The sequence below is a fragment of the Eublepharis macularius genome, chromosome 10 (assembly GCF_028583425.1).
Source record: "Eublepharis macularius isolate TG4126 chromosome 10, MPM_Emac_v1.0, whole genome shotgun sequence".
NCBI lineage: Eukaryota > Metazoa > Chordata > Lepidosauria > Squamata > Eublepharidae > Eublepharis > Eublepharis macularius.
In genome coordinates this window covers 23,774,310-23,791,582 of record NC_072799.1, presented here as the reverse complement: position 1 = coordinate 23,791,582, position 17,273 = coordinate 23,774,310, and positions in this window count along the sequence as shown.

The following is a 17,273-nucleotide window of genomic DNA, read 5'->3' as shown; positions in this document are numbered from 1 at the left end:
TGTTCCACCATCCCGGGGTGCGAGTAGTCATGCTTGGTTATTTTTCTTCTGACCCTTGGGCTGGAAGGAAGACTTCCTGAAGGCAAAGGATCTGTTGTCTGATCTGTGTCTAGGTTGCCATCGACTTTTGAACGGCCTATCCGTTTGTTGCCTGGTCGGTCTTTTGAGATCCCGAAAGGATTGTTTCCATTTATACTTGGGGTCTTTCTTCTTTGAAGGAAGGACTTTCTTCTTTTCTGCATTTTCTACCAGGTACCTGTCCAGGGCATCGCCAAACAGCTTCTCTCCCGAATATGGAATCGCTGCCACCTTGCTGCGAGCCGGGGGGTCTGCGTCCCAATTCCTCAGCCACGTATTACGTCTTGCCGCGACGTTGAAACCCATAGCCCTGGAGGACATCTGGAAGGAGTCTAGGGTGGCGTCCGCCGCGAAGGCCGCTGCCAGGGCTATCTTTTTAACCTCATTCTTTATCTCTTTTGGCACTTCCCTGCCAGCTGCTGCTAGGTCAGAGGCCCAGGTGTATGCTGCCCTCGCGAATAAAGACCCAGTAGCCGAGGATCTCAGGGAAGCCGCAGATGCCTCAAAGTCTCTGCGCAGGGCCTGCTCAATTTTCTTATCGGAAGGATCTTTTGGCATACCCTCCGCGTCCATAGGAAGTACCGAGGTGGTCGCCAGGCTAGTCACCGGATCATCTACCATAGGAAGTTTGATTTTCTTTGCATCATCTGGACCTAGGGAGTAAAACTTGTGAAAGATGGATTGATAGAGTTTCGGCTTTGCCGGGTTATCCCATTCCGTCCTCAGCACTTCATGGAAGATTGCAGGTAGAGGCACCCCTGATGATTTGGGCCCCATCTTTGGAAGAGCTCTCTCTAGGCCCTGTGGATAGGGAGTAGTTGTTCCTGACTTTTCTGTGGCTGTTGTAGGTATTTCTAGGGTCCTTAGTACCTTTGCCAGTAATTTGGAATACATATCAGGTGGAAAAAGCCTGGGTTGTATTTTATCCATATCCACCTCCTCTTCCTCTGACAACTCCCCTTCTTCACTCCCTGATGATTGAGTAGATAAATCTGAACTCCCCTGGGATTCCTCTGACTCACTGGATAGCTCATCTAGCCACTCTCTGGGCTTTCTCTTTTTGGCTTTAATTTGTGTGGAAGACTGTAGTTTCCTCTTCCCTTTAGATGTGCTAGGTTCTTTTCTGTCTCTTTTTTGTTTAGCTGTGTGGCCTTTAAGGTCCTTAACAGCATTATCAATTCCTTTTTTAATTTCTGCTTGCAGCCAGGCCAGGATATTTGCTTTGGCCTCAGGACCTGCAAGGTCAGGGTCACTGCTTCCTGAAGGCCCTCCTTGGATGGGGTGAAGCTGTGTTAATCTTTCTGGGGAGTGCATGGAATTAGAGTCTGACTCCATTTGCTTTTCCTTATTACTGGCCTGGAACGCCATTCCCGCCAAAAGCCTTCCTCCTAAAGTGAAAGTAAGCGTGGGCGGGAATTAGAAAAAAAACGGCTGTATTTTCCCATTCTCCTTACCCCTCTACGCCCCTCTAAAGTACTCAGGGGTTTCTTTTGTCACTCAGATTCCCCAAGTCGACAACAGGTCTACCCATCCTAAACAGAGAGGGGGCTCTGTAGCTTCTAGAGCTACTCCGTTTTCCCCTAATTAGCTCATAACCACCCAGGCTCTAAGGAAAGGCCCTCCTGGTTAGATCAACCCCCCCCCCCCGCTTCTCTGAGGCTAAAAAACCTCTCCGCAGGGTTTTACTCACTGCTCCGTGCGTTTGGCGCGATTTTAAGAGGCCTCCGCCGTCCCGGAGCTCCTTGGCTTCTTGTGGAACGTGCGCACGCGCAGCGTCGATCCCCGCCGCTTTTTCCAAGCCTCTACAGGAGCCGGGTCCTAGTTAGTTAGGATCGTCGGCCCTGTGCTCGCTTTCGCGGCTGTCTTGCCGCTATTAGCCAATCCGGCCGGGGGGGGGGTGGAGGACTGAGCCTTCCTTTCCCCAGCGAGCCCGCGCCTGAGCGATTGTCCTTCGGTGTTCAGATCGCAGCTCTTCAGAGCTCAAGAGTCCGTGTCCGCCTGCTGAGCAGGGCCGGAAAAAACTGGGGACTCCTGGGAGCCCCTCCCCCAAGGATCGCAAGTTTTTGTCCGGCCCCTGCGAAAGAGTTGGAGGAGGAGCTACCCCCCCACTAGTGATGACTGCCCCACTCCGGACCACTAGAGAATGGGTCCAGGAGCCCCACAGCATGCTCTCATGTGCTGCAGTTCACAAAACAAAAAAACGTGACCTACTAACTACAGAATATGTAAAACAATAAAAGTATATCAATTGTGCAGTGAAATTTATTTAAACAAAACTCCTAGTGAACCAAAGGGCTTGTAAAGGCTCAAGAGTGCGCACGGAGCCTCCGTAGCTCTCCGCCCAAGGGAGGAGAAGTCCAGGGCGGTCCCTGTGCTAGTTAATTTGCCCACGGAGTCAAAACCAAACGATGTACATGTGCCCAATGGCAAACAAATTTAACAAAATATATTACAAAAGGTGTGAATACAGTCAACAAATATATAAAGCTCCAACTGAAGGGGGGTTACATAAATAGGTTCCTGACAGACTTGCTCATTACACGTACAGGTACACTATAAAAAGTGTATCCCAATGCAAAGCATACTCTCATGGCAAAAAAATTTTCATAGAAAAATTAAAAGTGTAACTGCTGACGGGTTCGCCAGCAAGAGGTTCCCGTTTCCGGATTCCCCTTCCTCAAAGCAGTTACATCTGGAAGAATAAATATAAGAATTACATCAATCTTTCTATTAACAGTCCAACTTTTCTATCAATCTCCCTATACTCACCCAAACGCAAGTCAAGGAAGTCACAGCCTAAGTGAAAGCATAGTAGCAGCTCGCTCATGAGCATAAGCGTCAGTACATTTAGCCCTCTGGCTTAAATAACGTAAATGCTTTGACTAATTAATTCAATTACTATACTGCTTAAAGAACTAGAGTCCCCAAGAAAGTCCTCATAGAAAAGCCGACAGATCACAAGATATATTCAGTCCATGTGGTTCTGTAGATTGCAGTTTAAAAGTCCACCAAGCCTCCTTCCTCCTAAGATCCCGAAGTGCTAGTGCCGAGTCTTTATATTTGCTCACATGTAGCACTGTATATACAAAGTCATTGTCCTTATGCCCTCTCTCTCTGAAATGTGGACTTCTCCTCCCTTGAGCGGAGAGCTACGGAGGCTCCGTGTGCGCTTTTGAACCTTTCCAAGCCGTTTGCTTCACTAGGAGTTTTGTTTAAATAAATAAAACTGCACAATTGATATACTTTTATTGTTTTACATATTCTGTAGTTAGTAGGTCATGTTTTTTTGTTTTGTGAAGTGCTTTCCGTGTCCCTCTCTTTCTTGGTTGGTGGTTTTCTCATGTGCTGCAGAGCAGTTGCTTGCCACTCCAGGAGTAACGTCATTCCCTAGCGCAGGGGCCTTCACTTCCTTGTTGTGCTAGGAATTATGTCATTCCCAGCACAACAAGGAAATGCTCGTGTGTGTGTGTGTGGGGGGGAATTTTTATTAAAACAGCCCCACGTGGGGGCCTTCACTTCCTTGTCCTACTGGGAATGACATCATTCCTGGCACAATAAGGAAGTGTTCGGAAGTGCCTGTGCGCAAAGCGCCCATGCAAGGTAAGTCCTCGGATGCATTCCTCTCCAACTGCCCCAATACCCTCGTTTGAGCTCTGAGGGACCTGGCAACCCTATGTGATTTGCAAAGTTCAGAAAGCATGGGAGAAAGCAGAAGCATGGATACTTCCTCCATGGGTTGACACCCTATGGACAACCCTATGGACAACCCAGCAAAGGGCCAGCATGCTCATGCCCCCTCTTTCTCTAGGGTTGCCAACCTCCAGGTGGAGCCTGGAAATCCTCCAGAATTACAAATGATCTCCAGGTGACAAAGATCAGTTCCCCTGGAAAAAACAGCTACTTTGGAGGGTGGACTCTATGGCTGAAGTCCCATTCCTCCCCCAGACTCTGCCATCCTCAACCTCCATCCCCAAACCTCCAGGAATTTCCCATGCTAGAGTTGGCAACCCTAGTCAACATGCAAAGGGGGGGTCATGTGTATGGCACTACTGCAGAAGAAGAATAAACCCTGACACATCTGGGATTAAGAACAATGCTTGACCAGAGCTAAAGTAAACTGGGACCTACTGCATCCCAGCAGATTTGAGGCTTGTTCACTTTAGACACTTACTCACTGGAAAGAAACCACAATGTGTTATGACAACCTTTTGAATCCTGTAAATCCCTACTTGACAGGTGAACAGGAGGAGAAAGAATATATCTCCTTAGATTAAAGAACAGAAAGTTCATCTTCTGCTGGTTAACTCCTAAGGATAATAAACAGAAGTGATTGCTTATTTGGGGGGAATGTACAGCTGTCTCTCTCAACAAAGGCAGGGTACAGATTTGTAATGTAATTTTAAAATCACAATTTATATATATGATGACAACCATTTTCAGGGCCAACCCAACAAGACAATCATCCCAGCATAAATAGAAGAGAGACTTATTTCGTATAGGAGCACTTACCTAAATAAACTGTGGAATTCCTTAGTCATTGCCATAGCAGAATTATATACACAAAAGGGCAAGACTGGCCTTAGGGCTTTTGGAGACCTGAACAAGTCAATTCGGTCTCTCTAGATCCATGTTTCTAAAGTTCCCTTCGTTTTCTCTCCCGTTCTGAGAAGCCATGCTGGCCCAATATAGTCCACTGAAGTTTTCTTCCTTATAAACTCTAACAAATGTCCACCCAGCTACCTCCTTTATATTTGTAACAAGTACTTTTTTCATTTTGAAACCCACCTGCCTATCTGGGTGGGGTCTGTGTGGTGTGGGGAGGGGGCCCCAAATGGAATTTCTGTCTAGTAGTCCATGCAGTGGAAATCAGCAAGTGTCCAGTAGCACCTATAAGACTAACAACATTTGTGGTAGGGAATGAGTACAGCTTTCACTTTTCAGATAGTCCATGGTCACTCTTGGCAGCGGCACTCTTTTTCCCATCTATTTTTAGTACTTCACAACTACTAGCCCTTACCAGAGCTGCATTCTTCCACGTAACAACTAACATGGTAGCCACGGTGACCATGTTGGCCTGCTCATTATCTATTTCAGAACATGTGTTAGGCAAGACACAAGTGTGCCTTTCAGTCATATCAGTCACCCCTAGAGGAAGCAATTATCTTATTTAGTGTTATTCTCAAGAAGATAAGCAAACAAATGCTGGAATTAAAAAAATGGGAGAACTGTGGGAAAGATTTGCTAGGGATTTGATGGTCCATGGCCCCAGGGAGGCTTGACTGGCCTTGACCAGGGTCAAGGCATTTTCGGCCCTGGACCCAACATGGTGGAAAGCTCTATCTGTTGATACTCAGACCTGCCAAGATTTTTTATCCTTTCGGCAGGCCTGCAAGACAGAGATGTTCTGCCTGGCACATGGTTGAGGCTGGTCTGGTTTCCATCTGACAAGCCTCCCTACTGGTCTTCTGTTAATAGTAGGTGTGCCAGGCCCCCACAGTCTCCCAGCGGGGGACAGGGGCCTGGCACTTACCTTTGTGGAGAGGGGTGTGTGTGCGCACACCCCCACAGGTGCGATGACGTCACTTTGGAGGTGACATCATTGTGTGGCTGGGCACTGCAGAACACGCCCGAAATGGGCCGTTCTGCTGCTGATTGGGCCCGGTTTTGAGGTGCTGTGGAGTGCAGGAGCATTCCTGCGCTACGCAGCGCCTCAAAACAGGCCCCGATCAATGGCAGAATGGGCCCGTTTTGGGTGCTGCAGAGCACAGGAGCGTTCCTGCACTCCACAGATCCTCAAAATGGGCCCGATCCATGCTGAAACGGGCCCGTTTGGGGGCGCTGTGGAATGCTACTGAAATCGGGCCCGGTTTGCCGTGGATTGGGCCCGTTTTGAGAGCTGCGGAGTGCAGGAGCGCTCCTCCGCTTGGCAGCGGCCCAATCTGGGCCAAAATGGGCCCGATCCCAGCTGCTGTGGCGCATGGGAGCGCACTGCGGGGGAGCACGCAAGGAAGGTGCACACACCCCTGCTGCTCAGGTAAGTGGGGCGGGGTGTGGGGAGCGGGGGCGGGAGATCCCCTGCCCCCACCGGGGGTCTGGGATCCCTAGTTAAGAGGGGGTTGCATAGTTACTACACACACACCCCTTCTCATGAGAAGATCAGAACAGCTGAAAACCCTTCCTCTGCGTGTTTTTTGGCAGGGAAGAATAGAATGAGCAGAAATGTAGTTTGATGTGATTTTATTGGTTTTATTGTTGAAATGTATTTATATTTACTGTTTTATCCTTGTTGTAACCTGCCTTCAGCCTGCTTGTGGGGAGGGCAGGCTAAAAGTCAAATTAACAAAAATAAATAAATAAATAAATAAATAATAGGGAGTGAAATTCCACTAATTTGTTGACAGATACTTTAACTAAGCTGGGCTCCCCAATTCCCATGTAGTTAGATGTGACAAGAGAGAGCCACTGTGGTGTAGCGACTAACAAGTTGGATAAGGACTAGAGAGACTTGGGATCAAATCCCCACTGTGTCATGAGGCATATTGGGCAACCAGTCACTCTCTTAGCCTAACTTATTTCACACAGTTGTTGTGAGAGAAAAATAAAGGGAGATGAGCTAACCATGTTAACCTGAATGCTTTGGAGAAAGGGCAGAATAAATATATGGTAGAAAATAGGACAGATGGTTTAATTGGGGGAGATATCTGGTGTTGATGCCATGATTTCAGCTGTGAGATACTTAATTCCACTGCGCGGAGGGCAATCTAAACTCCCCTCTGTCTGGAGATCAGGGGGCGGGGCCACCAGCCATGTGACCATTTTCACCAAGGGCAATTTAAACTTTAAAAAAACTCCCCCCTTGTTCCAGCTGACCCTAAGTGACATCATTGTGCGGTCCTGAGTTCCACCACTGAGTTCCACCACCTCTTTTCCCAGAAAAAAAGCCCTGAGTGTATTCGATTCACAATAGTTCTTAAGCTTGATGGCTTCAAAATTAATTATATCTTCTTAAAGGTATATTTGCAGACAGACACACAGAGTAATTTTCCACTCAGGTCTTCACTAACAAAATAAACTCTCTTCTCATCCACACAGAAATAGATTCACTCAGGCTTTTCCACACAGCTTGCCTGGACTGGATAGAATAGTCTTTCATTCGGATATATACATACTTTCTCTCAGGCACACACACAGTTTGCCTGACTCGAACAGAATAATTATTTTCTCTCAGAACTGACAAAAAATTGTAGTTCGCTCTGCCCCATAGGGTAGAGTGACAGCTACTGTCTAATGACATCACATTCCACTCAGCTATCCAGTCCCCCCTTTCCTCAGAGGCCTACATTTAAACTTACGGCAACAATTATAAAAAACCCCCACATTAGCAAGCAGAAATAAAATCCAAATTAAATACATTACATGCAAAACATTACATTAACTTATTAATATAATAAGAACCATTTAAAGCTTTAAAAATAAACATTAACATCCTGTTCAAAATTAGTTTTATTGTGATGTTGCCTACCACATCTTCTTCTAAGCCAAGCCATAACAGCATGATCCTGAGGTGGGAGGCCAAAAACACCATGGAAGCCATGCTGGAATATCCTGTACTTACATCGTTGTAACTATCCTATGATGGCGCAGTGGCCTGGCACTGCTCTGCCTGGGGCTTAAGTCCCTGCGCTGGTGAGTCAGCTGGGGTAGGGAACGAGTTAGTTGGCTCCCTTAGCTGTTTCTGGTACAGGAATGCCCCCAGCAGTGGTAAAAAGTTATGTCACGAAAAATGATGGTGTAGCCCAATCGGTGCCCATTGTGCAGGAAAAGTCAATCACCCTACCCATGCCCATCCCCCCCACATGGCCTGACAAAACATAGGATGCCATCCACTGTGGGGCCACTGTACTTGTGCTCCCACAGGGGCCAAGCCCCCTTCCCCATACCCAATCAGTTCTTCAAGTACTCTATATAACCTCCAGCCAGTGCACTATGACTCCAGGTAAGTGGGGAAGCAGCCAGAGGATCTGCCAGAGAGCCCCCTGCCATGGGGTCTTAGAATATGAGGAGGGAAAGGGTGCTTGCAGTTGCAGGGCAAGATGTACAAGGGGAACTTAGTGAAATATGGGGCATGCCTCGCACTTACATGTGGGAGGAGAGCCATTTCCAGAATGTCTAACAACTACCATCCAAGTTGCCCATCTCCTGAGTCCTGGGGTGAGGGCACACTGACAAGAAGGAGCTGGAGAGGCAGCTGCCTCAGCTTGCTCATACACACTGGCCTCTCCTCTCCCCTCTCCCCAAATTCTGGCCTCTGCAGTTGAGGCATAGCAGTGAGGAGCCCAGACTTGTCAAAGAGAGAGCCGTGCTCAATGCAGTTTTTTTTTGGGGGGGGGTGCCAAGCAGCCCATGCCAGGGTTCTGCTCAGACACACTTGGCGGCCCCCCACCCCCTGCAGCTGAGAGGAGGGCGCAGCTGCATGCTGAATGACTGGGTACTCACTCTGGCAACTCCCTTGTGATAGCAGGCGCATGACCCATTGACCATCTTCTTCACAGGATAATAGCTCTAAGTAGCCACGGGAGTAGAACAGCCAGATGCAGACGACAAGCATCTCCCCACCATAGGGGCATCCATCATCTGCTTGCCAGCAGCTTCTGTGACAATGGAGCTACTGCTGCTACCCCTGGTCATAGACACCATCTCAGGACATGGCAGACCTAACTGTGGCTTGCACGAGGCCCAGCCCCTTGCCACATATTTTCTTTTAGGACCTGTTTCCCTTTAGGCAGGTCACAAAACATCAGGGAGGCCTAGAAGCATGGCTGTTCCAGCCCCCAATGATTCTTCCCAGACACCATTCGAGTCCAGTCCACGAAGCCATTCCCCAGGCAGCCTGGGACTCAACCTCACTCCTGAGAAACAGCATGAGGCTCTCGTGGCTCCAACTGCAGCGCAAATTGGTACAGCTTCCATCCTGGCCAAGGAGAATTGGCAACACACAGCCAGACAGACATCCTCCACACTTTTGGAAGCTTGATAAAGTCTGTGTTGAACAACCACTCCCTTCCTATTTTTTTGTCCATGGCTGATAGTAGCTCCCCTACCCCCTACCCACTTCCCCCTGGGGCAGCCCCACAGCATATCCCTGGGGATGGTTCCCAGCCCTGAGCCATCAGGGAAACGAAGGTCCCAGGGATCTACCAGGCCTTTCTGCCCCATGAGGTGGCTCGGTTCCCGAATGGAGCAGGGGACTGTCAGTCCCATAAGGACCACTGAATGCTGCCTCTATCCCTCCCAGTCCCCCTTGCATGGTGGTGCAGTGAGTGGGGTGGGACATGAAGTCTCATCAATGTGCGGGGGTAGGGCTGTCAGTTCCCCCTGCACCACTGGGGCCTGAGACACCAGGCAAATAGCCATCATGTCTGGGGGACAAGGGTGATCCTGGGGGGGGGGCAGACAATCCCCATGCCACATGCACACGTGCACTAGGGAAAACCCCCTATTCCCAGGAACCCTCTAAGGGGGTGGCCATCATGAGTTTCTTCTCTTCACCAGTGAAAGTGGAGGTCTGGACAGATGGCTGCCTGTCATTCCTCCCTTCCAAATTAATTAACCCAAGTAGTACCAAAGAAAAGAAAGAGGTGGAGGGGTTGTTGCCCCCCTGAATTGGTGGTTCCATGTGGAATACCGGTCCAGGGAGGAGGGAGCATGCATACGGTTGTGCAAGCACACACCAGCTCTCTAGTTGTACTCTCAGTTGTACTCTCAGGGTTAACAGGCTCAATTGGACCAACCCAAGCTGGATGAGCCACCCACTCACGACCTCCTGCCCACCATCTCTGTGGGTGCTTTTGGGTCATGACAAGTGGCCCTCTTGCCCCAGTGCAGGCATGCCAGCCAGCAGCTGCAGGAGGTCCTGGGGTAGACACAGCAGTCTCCATAGTGAGGTTCTTGTGAGCACCTCCCTGGCAGGGCCCGACTGAGAGCGGTTCTTGCCAGCATGGCTCCCTCATCTACATAGAAAGACCCTTTGCAATGACAGGAGAGGTAGGGAGAATATCCAGAAGAATACTGGACATGAAAGTTCACCCAAAGAAGATTTGATAAAGCTCTAAAACTGGCCAAGATGCTCGAATGCATTTTTTAAAAGGACTGTCAGTTGTTTCTTTTAAAACCGGGCTGGGGAGTGGGGGGGACGACTATCTGTTCTCCTTGAGATATGTACTGAAATTCTGCCCGTAGACCATAGGCCTAACAAAGAAAATTGGATATTGTGCTAGATAGACTTTTGTTCTGATCCAGGAGGACCCTTCTTATGTTTTTATAATCTGGTTTGGCTATATGAATGTCCAGCCTTACATAAGACATATGAGTAAATGCATCCTGTCAGGAGAAAAGGTGATCTTGAAGAACTCAAGAGAAAGTTGTTGCCTATATTCCTAAAGAAACTTGGCATATTATACTGGGGTACAGAAGAGGAGAAAGAAAATCTTCACTAGAGCATTATTTTCCGTCATTGGAGGCAGCACTGATCCCCCACCCGCCCCGACAAAAAGAAAAGTTTTCAAAAATCTGTGTTTCCCTGTTGATTGAGGTCTTCCTTTGCACAGACCGGCGTCTAAAAACTTGACATATTTGAAGTGAAAGTATAAAAATTAGGAGGGTGCTATTAAAATGATTTATTTTCTTCTTCTCATACACAAAATGGTGCCACCCTGGCTTTATTTGTGCAAATCGCTTTTCGTGGCTCATCCTGGGTTGTAGAGCTGCTAGTATTCTATCACACTCCATCTCCTCTGTGTAAATCTTTCCCTGTTCTTCATGAATACACGCTGGTGTTGTAAATCCAGGGATGATTTTACTCTGTACAAACTTCTTGGCAAAAAGTATTCCATTCTTTATGGGCAGTCTTGAAAATTAATAACAAGACTGTTATCTGGCAGAGAGGGGGAGACGGAATATGATAGTTTACCGCATCATCTATAGTTTAAAGACCTTATTTTGAAAGTATCATTCCTCCAGGTTTTATAGACATAGGATGACAGAAACACAGTCAGGAATCCTTTTAAAAGGCAGGGAAGAGGTGACTTCCTTTATTCAAAATACATTTTTGGCTCCATAAGTACTTTTGTTTCCAAATTAATAAAGCTTAAAATTATTTTGTACTGAAAAATACCTCTCAAAGGAAAAAGAAGAAGAATCTTATCCAATCTCCTATTATGGCCAATCTGGAATATCCCAGCCACAAAAATATAAACTGGTGTCTGGAATCCTGTTTGAATGTATCATCAAAGGCAGTCAGCTACAGCTCAACCCTTAACTCACATAACCCTTTGAATATAACCTCTTACATTCTTTTAGAATGAGGTGACAGGCAATTGAAGTTTTTCTTTGGAGGGGTTTTTTTTGGGGTCCAATTGTTATTTTCCAAACAAGGGATTTTCCTTGAGCATTTAATTCCAGACATATTAATTTAATTAAAATGCTTTTTGAAACCTGGAAAATCCATCTTTTTGGTAATGGAAATGCACTTTTTCTCTGAAGGAAATGCAATCATGATGGAAATGCAATTATTTTAAGGAGTTTTTCAGAGTCACAAGTCTCCAAGGACATTGTTGAACTTCTAATCTATGGTGGTGGTAGACTCAATCTGTTCAGCAAACTCCCATGTATTTTTTTTTCAACAGCAGTGAAGAATCTGAAGGAGAATAACAGGTGTCTGTACAATTCAGCACCTCACACAAGTTTTATATTTGTGAAGGGAAGCAGACCTGTTTGCTTAATTACTATATCAAATAGATTCCTTTAAAAATCCACAACCGCCCTCTCAAACCATATTATTTGACATGTTGATCCGGTAGATAAGTAATGGGAAACTTGCAATTTAAATGCAAAAAATAGAAATATGGAATTGAAAACATATAATGCTGTATTCACATAAATACTTAGGCTGGACCCATAGTTCCACTTCCATAACAAAAAGGGTATTTTTTTCACCTGCACCACAACTCTGGGGGATCCCCCATTCCCAAGAACCACTTTTTGAGGAGTACAGGAGACTCTCATAAGAGTAGGAGGAGGGAAAGATGCATTGACTAAGTGGAGTTGCACTCGTGGTCCTTTACTCTAACTCCTCAAAGTCTACTTAAGGAAAAAAAGCATAACCAAAGTGGTGTGAAACGTATCAGACACAGACAGTAAAGTAGGATAGCTGGTCACGTCAGGCAGGACAGAGTAGCCTGAAGTCCACAGTTATTTTAGTTCTATCTGTAGGGCTGCGGCACTTTATTTTTCTTATAAAAAGCAGTTCAGTTGTATAAGACAGAGTTCTTAAAAATGTACTTGGGGATGCCACCAAGCAGGGGATAAATTTGTTTCTTAAACCTGTTGCCCACCACAGCCATTAAAACTCGAGTCTATCTGATCATTTCACCCTGCATCCTATTTCTTTACTATGCTAGTGTGGCACGGAAGGCACAATATTCAATATATATATTGAATAAAATCACCAAGCAAAATGTCAGTCACTTTGGGGCATAGATGGGTAGAAACAGATGAATTCCATGTTGCAAGGAAAAGTTGGTGCATCTTTGCATATTAAAAAAATGCATTCCAATGAGAAAGCCTTATTGCAGAGGTCAGGCTACCCAGTATAAGGAGTGACAAGTTGTGACTAGAAAACTGTCCCCATGCAGTGCACAAAGGAGCACAAAGAAATATTTTTAGAGGTGGTTGCTCCTTACCTCTGAGGAACCCAATCCTTTTCAGATCATGTCTCCACTTGTGTGTATCATCCCACTTCTTCATCTCCCTAGTTCTATTCTCAACTCTATTTCTTGGTCCCAGTAGATTATGATGGAAACTTGAGAACTAGCTTTTTATCATCTAGATTCAAAGGTGGCCTCAACAGAGCAGTACTAAAGCAGTTCTTGTTTTGAGGCTGTGCAGCTGTGCAACAATTTTTGTGCCACTACATTGCTCTCCTTTTGGCTGTGGATACTGGTTTTGCCATCTGGAGAAGGCAGGAATCTTAGTTAATCAATTAGCATCCCAAGATTTTACAGCCCCTAGCAGGGTTAAGTTATGGCAGTATCAAATACGGTGCTTCTCAACAAGCAGATTAACAATGAACCTCTTAAAGCATGCATGACTCATTTAAGACCTTTTCTGACAAATTCCATGGCATTTTCCATATAGAACCACCCTGGATCAGAAAATGTATTTACTCGAAATAACATCATGTACCAGTATATTGCTGGCAACAATACCATACCCCCAAGTCCAGATTTTAAAGTTTGTAAAATCTGGAACTGCCTTCTGTTTCCATGTTCCTTGCTATTGTTTCTATCTCAGTGTAAGCAAGCACTGAAAATGCTGGGTGGATTCCCAAAGAGTCACTCGGGCCATGCCTAATATAGTACAATAATAGTTATTAAGGGGAAATATAATAACCACAATGATTTGTAAATCTTTTTACACAACTATGCAAAGTACTTGAATATTTATTTAATTATGTTATTTATAGTCCGCCTTTCTCTCTAAGACTCAAGGCAGATTGCACAATGTTTGTCTCTACAATCAACAGGTGGGAAATTCAGTAAAGAAAACAACAGGGCATGTATTGCAGAAATTTGAACACAGGAATACAGAGATGAAGCATTGTTGAAACAAAACACAAGTAATTTGATGTGACCTATTAAACACCACAGAAACTACCCAGTAGAAGCACATCTACATCCACACACAGTACCTAGTAGTATAGTCTACAGACTGAATCCCTTCACCAAAGTATCTCTCTGAATCATTTCCTTCCAGCACAGCCCTGCTGCTTGAGGGGAAAAGCTCTCCTGAACAATTAAGTTTTGCATAGCTTGCAGGAAGCCAAGAGAGCTGGAGCTTTCCTGATGATCACAGTAATACGGAGGAATCATGGCTGAAAGATACAGCAGTTGCCCGGGTCTACACAGGTTGCACACAGCAAAAGCAAAATGTGTACTGGCAGTTTTATCTACACCTGGTATCAGTGTTAATATCTATGGTGGTGCTAAGCAAAGAGACACAATACCATCTTCAAAAAGTTGTTTAGGATGGCTTAAGATGTTCTGGATGTTAGATTAAGTTAAGGTGTTTGAGGGCAAGGCTTGTGATGAAATACTGGGGGAGGGGAGGATTTGCAATGCCCACATCAGCGTGTCTCTTTTGTATTGAGAAAAGAAGTTGAATTATCTTACAAGAAACCTGAAACCTTCTTTCCTGTCTTAGAAACATCAACAGTTGTTTGAACAAATTTGTTCAAATATTTGTTTGAACAAGGGTGAGCATTTATGAAGAACACGACAGAAGCTTTCACTTTCACAAGATTTTCTTCATCACTGAGCCAGTTTGGTGTAGTGGTTAAGAGCGGCAGGACTCTAATCTGAAGAACTGGGTTTGGGTGCCTCCCCACTCCTCCGCTTGAAGCCAGCTGGGTGACCTTGGGCCAGTCACAGCTCTCTGGAGCTCTCTCAGCCCCACCCACCTCACAGGGTGTTTTGTTGTGGGGATAATAATATACTTTGTAAACTGCTCTAAGTGGGCATTAAGTTGTCCTGAAGAGCGGTATATAAATCAAATGTTATTATTATTATTATTATTACTTGCTATTCTATGAGAATTCATCAAATGCCTTTTTAACAATAAATCAGTTTAGCATGTAGTATTCCAGCTTTTGCACCATAACACTCCTGCTCGTAAAAGAATACCTTATAGAGAGGTGGGGGGAGGGATGGAGTTTGCCACAGTGACAAAAGGGAGAGTCGGCACTATCTGACCCTACCTGCTTTGCATACTGTGCCAGGACAGGAGGGCACTGCATGGACACTCATCATGTGTTGGAAATATTAACAGTCTGTCTATGCAGGTGTGGAAGGAAAGGGTGCACGGAAGCAGGTCATCATTGGTGGCCACAGCATTATCCCTCATGTTATTCAACCTCTATGTAAAAGCCTTTAGGAGAACTCATTCATAGCTATGGAATTGGATCCCATCAATATGCAGATGATACCCATCTATATCTCATTATTCAAATCCCCTGATGATGATGCAGCAGAGGTACTGAGTTGCTGCTTTACGGCTCTTGTTAGCTAGGTGAAAGCAAACAAACTGCAATTGAACCAAGACAAGACAGAAATGTTGCTGGTTGGAAAAGCAGAGATCTTGAAGGACACTGTGCTTCTGACCTTTGATGGGGTCCCTGGCTGACTCAGTGAAGAGCCATGGGGTTATACTAGATCTAGCACTGCTGCCAGAGTAGCAAGTAAATGCAGTTGCAAAAAAGGCCTTCTCACAAATCAGACTGGACTGGAAGAGGGCCCCCTACGTTGACACGGCCAATCTGGCCACCTGGATTCATGGCACAGTAATATCAAGACTAGACTACTGTAATGCACTTTACATAGGCCTCCCCTCAGAGTTGACTCAAAGAACCCAGCTGGTGCAGAACGCTACATCTCTTTTACCCTCAGGAGCTAGACAGAGCATGCATATCACTCCCATTCTGCGTTCACTCCATTGGCTTCCCAATTGGCTTCCCAATTGGCTCAATTCAAGATCATGACTACCAGATTCAAAGCCCTTCATGGCCTTGGTCCCTTGTATCTGTATTACTGCCTTTCCCCTTATGTTCTGCCACACCAGCTTCACTCATCTGAACAAGGGCCTTCTGCAGGTACTGGCCTACAGCTGGATAAAATCAACAACTGCCTGCACATGTGCTTTCTCTGTGGTGATTCCCACCTTCTGGAATGGTTTGCCTGAGGAGCTCAGGAAAGCTCCCACTCTCCTGGTCTTCCACAAATTATGTAATAGTGAATTATTCAGGAGGGCTTTCTACCCAGATTATAAGGCTGTGTCATAAAAAGTAGCTAAGACAGATGCATTGCTAGGGACAGGGACTATACGCTACTCTATTGGGTAATGTCTGTTGGGGTAGACATGCTCCTAGTAGGGTGTTTCCACATTGCTAAACATGCCATGTAAATTAGTTATGCTTGGTTTAGAAAGATTTCATCTCTGTGCTTCAGCTTTATGCTTGTTTTCCTATATCTGTTCCCCTGAATGTCCTAACTGTTGTTCATTATTATACTTTGCTCAGTGAATGTCCTAGCTGTTGATTGTATAGTATTTTCACTTCTACTGTGCAATCTGCCTTGGATCTCAGTAACAGAGGTGGAATGATGATGATGATGATGGTAGGAAGCCACGGGGAGTCAGCAGAGGCTGCAGTTCACTCCTTGGCATGAACAATTCTTTCCAGATCACGTGACTGGGACAGAGAAACATGCTATGGAACCAGCTCTTAATGATTCTCCTGCAACACACAAGGGCTCTCCCCATGTTGTACTAATCCACTTAGGGGAGGATGCAGTGAGGAATGAAGAGGGATATCCGTAATTTTACAAACCCTGGCTGAGACAAATGCCACGGGTGCTGGTTTTATGACCTGAGATGCTCCAGAGGAGAGCATGGAAAGGGCAATGCATCCTAGGCACCTGGAAAAAACAAGGCCAAGGTGAATGGCAAAGAGTCAGATTGTGTGCTTACGATGGGTGCATATAACACTTTTGGGCATCTAGCATTGTTATTTGCACCTGTATAGGGGTGTGGGGTTCATCTTTTGGGTGGAGGCTATGATATTTTCCTGGGGGATCTGCAGCATAGCCTTTTGAAAGCCGTCAGGGGTGTGTGACCAAGCAGCAAGCTGATCTCCCCTTTGTGGTAGTAGCACTGCAGGAAAAGTTGCTTGAATGGTATGCAGTACAGCTCTGGTGAGCACTCAGAGGGATAATTTGTAGGATGAAAGGATGTTCCTCAGGCCACACCTAGGACATTGGTGCCTTCATGGACCTGGGATAGGGACCCTTTGAGGGTGGACCCTTTGAGGGTGGTTAGGGTGTCAGGAAGTGGTGCACCTCCTATTATGAAGGCCTGGCTCGGAGGAGACTGACCTTGACCCCTATGCGTATGAAGGCTCTGAGCTTGGAGCCAGGTGGCCCTGACCCATAAACAGGGCCGGTGCCAGGTTTTCTGGCGCCTGAGACAAGATACCTGGGACAGCTTTCAGGGGTGTTGCTGCCCCCATCTGTGCGCACGCAAAGCACGTGCGCGCACCCAGACTGCGTGATGATGTCACTGCACATGACGTTATTATGCACGGCGTG